The sequence below is a fragment of the Strix uralensis genome, chromosome 3, assembly GCF_047716275.1.
Source record: "Strix uralensis isolate ZFMK-TIS-50842 chromosome 3, bStrUra1, whole genome shotgun sequence".
Lineage (NCBI taxonomy): Eukaryota > Metazoa > Chordata > Aves > Strigiformes > Strigidae > Strix > Strix uralensis.
In genome coordinates this window covers 129,128,718-129,138,649 of record NC_133974.1, presented here as the reverse complement: position 1 = coordinate 129,138,649, position 9,932 = coordinate 129,128,718, and positions in this window count along the sequence as shown.

Genomic DNA, 9,932 nt, shown 5'->3' with positions numbered 1-9,932 from the left:
TCTATACTGGAAGGATAGTGGAGAATTCATAAAAAAAAATTCACTAGTGTTTCTAAGTTGGAACATTTTTTAGAGCGGGTTTAAATTGATTTTTTGCTAAATACTGCTAGGATTTCTATTTTCTGGGTTTTCATTTCCTTCACCTATTCATGATTTGCATTCTACTGGCCTCCTTAATCTAGGTTTTAAATGATTTCTATCAAACTATCTCATCTTGGTATTATAATATTAATATGCTTTGTTGTTTTCAGCTTGGCAGTCTTGTTCAAGAATGTACATCATTTATATTCAGGTAAGACTATTTGCATGAAGAAGTTCAAGTGCAGCAGCTTTTCTATTTTCCCTGGAACGTTTTTCACATTTTAAACATGTAACCATTCCAGATCACCTTTTCTATAGCTTGTGTAAGTCTATTAAAATCAAATTTGCTCTAGGCAATAAACCAGCCTAAAGCTGAAATCCTGACTGTGACCTTTTTGAAAGATGTAAAGAATTTATCAGAAAAAGTGTTGCGTCCCTTCGGCAATGTCACAATTAATTATCCTTGTGACATTGTATATCCAGCATGTATATTGCCATCAAATGGCCAGGACAAACTAAAATGCATTCCGTTATTCCCTATTTCATGTAGAAACTGTTTTAATGCTAAGCAGATATTGTTAATTATAGAAAAGGGAAAACAGTGAAAACTTACTGCAAAACTCTAAGGCAGATGTGGTCATATATTTTTAAATCCACTGTTAATCTAGCATTTTAACTTCTTCTAAATGTTATGATGCCCTACCTTCTGATGCTCTCTTAAGCTGGAGGTTTAACCAGAAAAACAGAACTAGGAAGCACAGTTTATCTACAGGTGAATTGTAGCTGATCTTGTGATTGTTTAAGGTGAATTCTACCTGCTGCATCTAGATATACGGCTTAGCGTTAAGGGACTGATGGAGAGTTGTTCTGTCAGCTCTACTTGAACTAACCTCATTACTCTTGGATTCCTCCCTGAGGCTATTTCTACCCCATTTTGTACAACTAGAGCAACATGAAGAGCCTGAAGTCTTGCAGAGACTTGAGTCTATGACACAAACTACTAATTGATCTAACAATTTCTTTTTTTTTTGTCTAAGTAGCTGGCTTTCCTTGTACAAGAAACTCACTAAGTTGACCAATTAAATTGTCAGAAGGAGCATTTTATTATTAAGGTCTGAGAAGGCATGTTCGAGGTGTTTCTTTTGTGTTTTTAAATCTGTTATGATTAAACTATTTTTGGGTAACATTTCATGTTGTTTAATTTTTGGGTTGAAGTTAAATATGGGAAATGATCAACAAATAAGACGAGTGTCAAAAACAGAAATCATGATGAAAATTGTTTTGCTATCTTTACGGAGACTGTCTATAATGATAACATTTTTTAAAACTATAATACATATTTTGTACACAGAAAGCTGTTACTATTTCACAAACTACAGAAGCCCTTCATGATGAACATAGTATTTTTCTTTGTTTACCATGCTGTTTACCTATCCAGAAAAGTTAACATTGTTTTCAAATGCAACTTAAGCAATGTCCAGAGAACTGAATTATTTGATAAATACATACTGGTTTCAGGTGGATTGTATATTAATAAACCTGTTTATTACTCTACATGCAAAGCATCAGCAAAAAAAGGTTCAGTCTAAAATATGCGCAAGTCTCCAGCAGAAAAAGATCAACAATAAAAAGCTTGGGAAGAGCAGCCTGTGATAACACTGTTTACAGATAAGAACCTTCTTTGATATAGCTTCTTATTTAAAATAAAAACATTGAAATGCAACTGGATTTAGGCGTAAAATGAGATGGTATTTCAAAAATTCACTACTAAAATAATTATATCTGGAAGCAAATATTTGATAAGCACTTCTTACATAAATCACAGCTATAGCTTAACACTTGAAATTGAACTCATTTAGTAAGTGGCATCTTCACAAATCACATCTAAGAGATATTGATTCGGATACTAAAAATGAGCAGATCCAAAAATAAGGACCACTTTGCAAAACGTAGCTGTACTCAAATGTTGTGGGGCAACTCTAGCTGTATTTGGTGAATTGCCATTTCCACCTGATTGCTTGCTTAAGAACCTGGACTCATTTATCAGTCTTGGAAGTACTTTTCAGGTTCTTGCTCTACCAGCAGCAGGATATAAAGACACTGACATCATATGGTATTATATGTAACAGAAGCTTACTGCTATTTTATTTTTTTTCCAATAATAATGATCTATTTCACCACAATAATGATATTATATCATAATTTTAAGAATTTTATTGAAAACTTCCAACCATCACATGAGAGAACACTTACTGTAAGAAACAGTTTCTAAGACTCAGGACTTAGAAATTGGCTCTCCTTTGTTCTATCATTTCAGATGCTCTGCGTCCAAATGTGTTTCACTGACTACTTATGTACTGATGACCAGCTACCAGAGAGATGGACAGAAGAGGAGAGATGTTTGTGGCTCAACTACTTACCAGTAAATCCATCTGTAGTAAGACGTGCAGTTGTGGGAGGGAGCACGACTCCTGTGAGGTCGTGGGGACAAACGCCAGGCAGCGCATCCCATGGATGGTCCTGCTCCTCCCTGAGCACGGGACACCGTGGCTGGACTTTGCTGCTGTGAAGTGCAGACCTGACATCTCCTGCTGCTTCTGGTGACAAGTCGCTTGGGTGGCCGGAGTTGGACAGCCAAATTGTGAACGCGGGCAGCTGCGCTCTTAAGTGCATAGACTTATTTCTTCAGCACCTCCTGCACACGTAAGCTTCTCTGTGGAAGCTGCCCTCTGTGGAAGCTGCCCTCTGGAGATGTGTTTCAATTCTCTCTCACCACTCTGGTCATTTACAACAGCTGTGGGCGTCTCCACAGCTATCAGCTGATCTCTCCCTTGCTCCCGTCTGCTGTTTCCCCAAGTATTATTTCAGTGTCCAGATGGAATAGTAACCCTCTAAGCCAGGGCTCAACAAGAAACATGCGTCCCTACACGTGCCCCAGAGAGCGACTAGAATCACTGTCACTGCTTTGTAATCTTCCAGCTGTGGCAGGCTCTGCAAGTCGTTCCTGCAATCCAATATCAACCATGCTGTTCGCTGAAGGATACCTGCATCCAGGAAACTTGGGATCCGTGCAGTAACTGACCCTTGCTTCCTGCTCTTGCTCTGTTACATGCATGTAAATGATGTAAGCTCCTTTCTGCCAAGCTTGGCATTACTGTGGCAGCCAGGGGATAATTAAACCAGGTTCTCGGCTCCTGCTGGCCCCCACAGCATCAGTTTGGGTCATTCCAGCTACCACCACAGATTGCTTTGAGCCTCCTGAAACCTGCTTCCCAGGTAGGCCTGGCTCCAAAGGTTCCCTCAACAGTGAATGCATGGGACTGCTGCCTATCCACGCTACCTTTAAATAACTGGGTGGGTGCAGTCTGGGTGTTAGTAAAAAATAATGATATTTAAGGCAATTTTTCAAATTTATTGAGAGATAATGTCCCCATTTATAACTGTGCAGCACAGTTTGTGACTGTGTTGGAGGGACTAAACCTTCATCCTGATAAATTATACTTTGAGATGCTTTTACATGTTTTGAAACATTATTTCTTGGTGGTTTTCAAAAAATGTTTTCTGCTTCTGAAAATAAACAAATTATAAGTAAGAAGGTATATTTTATTATAGAACTGTTCTGTTTCTATTCAAACAGAATGTATTTGGGAGATGAATTTTCTTAATTTGCTAACTAATAATGTCATTCTTTTTCTTTAGAGGTAATTCTAACACCTTAATAACCCTGTAGGATACTTATTAAAATATAAGAGATTAAATTCTAATGAGCACACTACAGACCTCTTCTTGAAAGGGCTTCCAGGAAGGGATTGCTATAAGAAAAAAAGATTAAATTTATTTTCCGACCTATAACAAAAGGGAGAATGTAGTACAGAGCTGTAACCACCTCCATGAATAACCATAAATTAAGTAGTGTTTCCCTGGTTAGGCAGCCATTTATCCCCTAGACTGCTATGCGTGAGCAGGCACAAAGTCTGCATTTTTCTCAGAATAGATGATTAAGAGACTTTGCTATACATTAGCCTTAACTGTACTACTTCTTGTATATAAGTACTGATGGATTTACAAGAAGAAGGATATCAGGACCTTTGTCAAGCTTGTAGATAACCCATGGAAGAAGATACACAATGCAAACACCTTCTGCATTACTGTACAACCAGAAAATGACCTGGTGGGAGGAAGATGGCATTGTAGAGCCGTGGCGATAAGATCACGGAGATCCTTGGAGACCAGATCACAGAGAATGGGCTGTGACCATCATTATAGTCCTACCCAGCTCAGAGCAGGAGTGAAATGTCTTATACTCCCTGCTTTCTCTAATACTGTTAGCACCTTGTCTTTGGATTCACTGTAGTAAATGAAATTCTGTATCCACGGTAAATAATTCACACTCGGTTGAAATCAAAAGAGGTTTTCCTGGTAAGTTCAGTACGAGCAGAATAGAGCTTATAATAGAGTTCTTGACCAGCTTGAGGAGGGAAATATAAACAAACCTGTTTCCTACAGATCAGGAAATACTTGTGGATTATGGTTTACTATTAAAAAGATTAGCACTGATTTGGGGACATTAGGAAAAGCCATTAGTGTACTGGCAGCAAAAAATATTGTAACAAGGTAAAACATACATTAAAGCTAAAGGTGATGAGTACAATAAAAACGGAAAGTCAGAATTAAAGCATCGAAGAACTCTGATGTAAATATCCTACTTTCCTAGTATATCATGTACTATAACATTAATGATGCAGTAACATGATATTTAGTAACACAAAGTAATAAAATACAATTGATGGGGAGGACATTTTAATTACCAGCATGTGGGGTGGGTATTATTGTGAATCTCCTATAAAACCTGTACTCCCAAATTATGAACTAATTTTTGCCAAGTGATATAACATAAATAAACTAAAACCAGTACTCATGAACTGTTATGATACCCAGGTGATCAAAGGTAAAGCAGTTATTTATATTACATTACTGTTCTCCCCTCACACCAAACAAATAATTTGGAACAATTTAGTTGAGAGGGAAGTAGTGAAGCAGATACGGGGTATATTGCATTAAGATGAAAGAAACATATAAGAAAAATCTAGATATGCTTTTGCAGTGCTGGAAGCATCATAAGAAAGGAATCAGGAGTATGTGTTGTATTAAAGGGGATAAAAATAGAGTGTACTACTAATGGAAAGGTGAGCAATAAACAACATGAGATGTTAGGCGAAGCAAACAAAATGCAAGAGAAGGCAAGAGAGTAAAGTAAAATTAGAAATAAAAATAACCTGGAAAATAACCATGCCATTGCTTCAACAAAGTTGAAAGCCATCCTCCCTACACCTCTTTTTTTCCCGTTGGATTCCACACAAGCAAAAAGATACAGTTCTTCACCTAAAAGCCATGTAACCCAGCGTGAAGTCCAAGGCAACAGACAAAATGAATGCAGTGCAAGAAAGGTCTAGGGTAATGGTGATACGCTCGTACAGTTTTATGTATTGTGGTACATCAGTTGATGGAACCAAAATTCTTTATTTTTGTAAAACTTGACTGTAGGTGAAAACATAAGAAGGATGATGATAAACTTTAGCCAGTCTGGCAAAAGTTGCGACAGGTTGCCCAGAGAGGCTGCGGATCCGCTATCCTCGGAGGTTTTTAGCACCCAACTTGTAACAACTCTGAGCACCCCGGTGTGAATTCAGTGCAACCTTGCTTTAGGGAAAAACCTGGACTAGAGACCTCCTGCGGACCCTCCAGGCACGGTGAGTTTGTGATTCCTTAATTGGGTACAAGCTATGATTCTGTATGCATCACAAGCGCTACCTCACTGCTGTTAATTAGCAGATGTACTGTTGTAACTGAAATGTGCGTGGAGAAGACATTTGCCTCCAATCTACAACAGGTCCGTAGGAATTGAGAAATTTAAACCCGAGTCAATCAGAAATGGTGAGAACAGATAGCCATGAATAGATGGCGTCGTTTGGAGGGGAAAAAAACCAAAAGAAACAAACCAACCAACGAAAGAAAAGAGATGGAAAAGCGAAGAGTTGAAAACTTAATTCAGTTTTTTCTTGTAACATACAAACTAAACGTATATTTTTAGTGATTCCACTGATTTTGATGATACATGATATCTTAAAAATAGTAAGATGTATAACATTTACATTCAAGACAGCCTAGCTTTCATCAAGAAGTATTTTGTACTTGCTTTGCACTATATATAATTTTAAAATTTTGACTTGTCTTTCCAATTCTTACATCTTTTATCTCCTCTCTGTGCTCATTCTTTCAACTCTCTTAGCTTTTTTTTCTGTCTGGCTACAAAGTTGTTGTAAAAGACAAAACAGATAAAATAGCAGAATTATGAAAGTGGATGTCCCCTCTGGTGAGAGCTAGATTTCCTCAGCGGAGTATATATGACCTTCTTTCATTTTTGACACTTGAAAGCTTTCTTTAATAATGTCATTTCAGTCTAATTTTATACAGTCAGCATGTTAGATGTCTTTTTAAAGTACTCCCGTCTTTTATTGTTTTTAGCAACCAATTAGTTCCCAGCCCAACTAGTCCCAGTTGCTCAGCTGTATACTGGGGATTTGGCATAGCATGTTGGAATAAATCATTCACCTTCTGCCCCTTGCAGTCTTAAAATACAAATCAAAGCCCAGATGTAGGAGTGTGCAGTGACACTGGCAGAACCAAAACAACAAAATGCATCTGTTTACCTCTGCTTATAGTCACCCCACATAAACCTTCCTAGTACCAGGATGTTGTTTTTCTGGAAAGAAAAGAAGCAATAATTTAAGGAATTTTATAATTAGGAAATATTTCTACTACTACTGTAGATTAATGCTATGCTTTCCTCTGCTAGATCTGATCACATTTAATTATCTTCTGTCCTTGCAAAGCCACTTGATGATGTGACTCTCTTGATTATAAAAAGGTTGTACACAGCAGAGGTCAAGTTCCCAACAGTCATACACTACGTCACTGGTGCTGGCTGAAGTCAATAGAATTACTTTTATGTACTTGCAGTTTGAGCACATGGTTAAGCCCTGTTGTTTTTTTTTTTTCTCTGTTCATCTGTATTGAGGTCACTCTGACTGTTTCATTCTATTTGTGCTTTCAATCTACATTTTTTACAGAGGACATTGTAGGCTGAGCAGGAATTCCACATTTTCAAGTGGCACGCTGAAAAGTGATTTCCTGCTTAAAAGTTTTCCTCTTTATTAAGTACTTTCTGGAATACGTCTTAGTTCATTCTGATACTCTATGACTCAGACTAAAAGGTAGTTCTGTTTCCAGCAGCCACTGGCAGAGGCCTGCAAAGGCTTGTGCAAGCACCGCCACCACAGCTACAAACATCGGAACTGTGGCAAACTCCCTGGAAGCTGCGATCAGGGTGCCAGTTTGGCATTCCACTCCCCACTCCACTGAGTCAGCTCCAAGGTGGGACACTTTGCTTTTCTTCCTCTTCTCCTCTATGAGCCAGGAATAGTGCCAGGAGCAGAAGACATTTTCAGTCTAGATCAACTGCTGGTTTTTTTTAACCTTGTATTTTTATCTCTTCCATATGATGCTGATCCCAGAGAGGAGCCCAAGTTGAACATTCATGTCTTCTTTCTGAGTCTTCTGCTGCACATAAAAATTCAGGTCAGTGAAGGTTCTTTTGGAAACTCTGGAAAGCTCCTTCTCCTTTACCTTTGCGAGCATGGATTTCGATCATAGGATATGGCTGGTGGGAACAGTAACGTTCACAGCATTGTAGCATTCAGCTACAGCGCAGTAGCCATTGCGATAATTAAAACATGCATCAGTCTCACACACATTATATACATAATTACACCTGATACTTCTGAGCTGTAATTAAGTTTTAGGACTTCCGCAAATTTTGGGAACATGCTCCATTTGTTTGCGTTGTAAGACCAAACTGTGTTAGGATACTACTGTGTTGGAACTACGTTTTCCAAAATAATTGACTTAAAATAGGTCTGACTTCAGAGGATCTACAATTGCTCTTTTAAAGTTTGTGATGCTCTAATAACTCAAATAAAGACGAGTGTATATCTAAATACTAGAAAATAAGAGTCTGAATTGTCAGAAGAGTCACTTAATAATGTGTATATATTAGATTATTTGAATAATTATCTCAAATTATTTTATGTGTTTAATATTTTATTTCCTTACTATCAAAAATGACCATTTCCAGATACAAGTATAACGTTAGTGGTTAAACTCAAACACTATGCATCTGACTACTCATGAGATAGTATCGTTAGTAAGTCATATTGACAAACATATCAACAGTACAGAAACATTCTTCTTCTCTTTGTTTGAATAGTTTAGTTATCACATTATTTGATGGACCAAAATCTGTTTCCCTGAAAAAATGGATTAAAATCACAGAGCTGTAAGAAACACATGAGTATAGTGCCTTTCATCTTTCTCTCCAATCACCCAGCTGGACAAATGGGGCTTGTAGTTACCTGCCTCTTCTTTACTTCATTTGCTCAAGGCAACAAACCAGAGGAATTACAGGTAACAGTTTATCAAATGCTTGTAGTCACTTAACTCCCACCCTACCTGTCCCTACTCATCATTATTAACAGAAACTTGACCCAGGTGAGCTAATAGATTGAAAGGTCAAAACGTAGGATGCAGCTGTCAAATAAAAGACAGATGATGTACATCTTATGTTTTAAATGCACTTTAGCGTACCTGAGAGTGAATTTTCTTATAAAAGGTGACATTTTACCAACGATACTGTGGAAGCCTTGTGAAAAGAACTCAGAACAGTTCTAGTATGTGATATGAATGGACAGGAGGGGAGACTTCATGGATAATCTATGGGGCTGTAAGTTTGCATTTGAATTTCCTGTGGTGGAAGCGTGCATCGGCACAGGATTTATTCAAAATCAACAAGACCATGCATAACACACAGGTTGCTACACAAGCAAGCTTTGATATGTAAGAATAATGATGGTTGAACTCATTTTTATTAAATATAAATAATTTATAAACCCGTTTTAGATTTTTATATTGCTCTGTTATTGGCATAATAAATCAATTTTGTTTAATAGCTACTGAAATTAATACATTTAAAAATGTACCTTCACATGCATGAGGAAGGCATTTTCTCTTAACACGTGAAACTGTCCATAATGTTCTGTTATTTTTTTTTTTTTAAGTGAGGTAGAATTTGAGGAAAGAATCTCAATTTAAATTTCCATTTAAAATTTTTATCAATTAATTGAAATTACATTTATATTATGAAAGTTCAAAAACATTTAACATTGTTTTAAGATATCTTAATTTCATCTTTACCTTTTTTACTGTATTCAATAAAAAGTTGAATAAACAGCATAAATACCAATGAAATAAAGGACTGCTTTCCATTGTACACACTGAAAAGGACTGCTTACTGTCATTTTAATTTCTCTTAATTTCACTTCTTTTTGTTTCATGCCCCAGCATTTAACTTTGTAGCAGTACAAGAAGCTCTTGAAATGAATTCATAATCAAGACAGTTTCTAAAAAAAAAAAAAGCACGTGTGTTTCATGCCCCAGCATTTAACTTTGTAGCTGTACAAGAAGCTCTTGAAGTGAATTCATAACCAAAACAGTTTCTAATTTAAAAAAAAAAGAAAAGGGATAAGAAGAAATGAAAATATTTTGTGTTAGATGAGATTAAAAAATCTTTTAGGTGAAAATATTAAAAAATTTGTTTATGTATTCTGTTTGCAGTTTGTGTACTATTTTGTTGGTTTAGATTTTTATAAAATAATAAGGAAAATAAAAATATAAAAACTGAAAAATGAGGTAAACATGCCCGTACAGTCATTACTGCACATTATTAAAAAAATCAA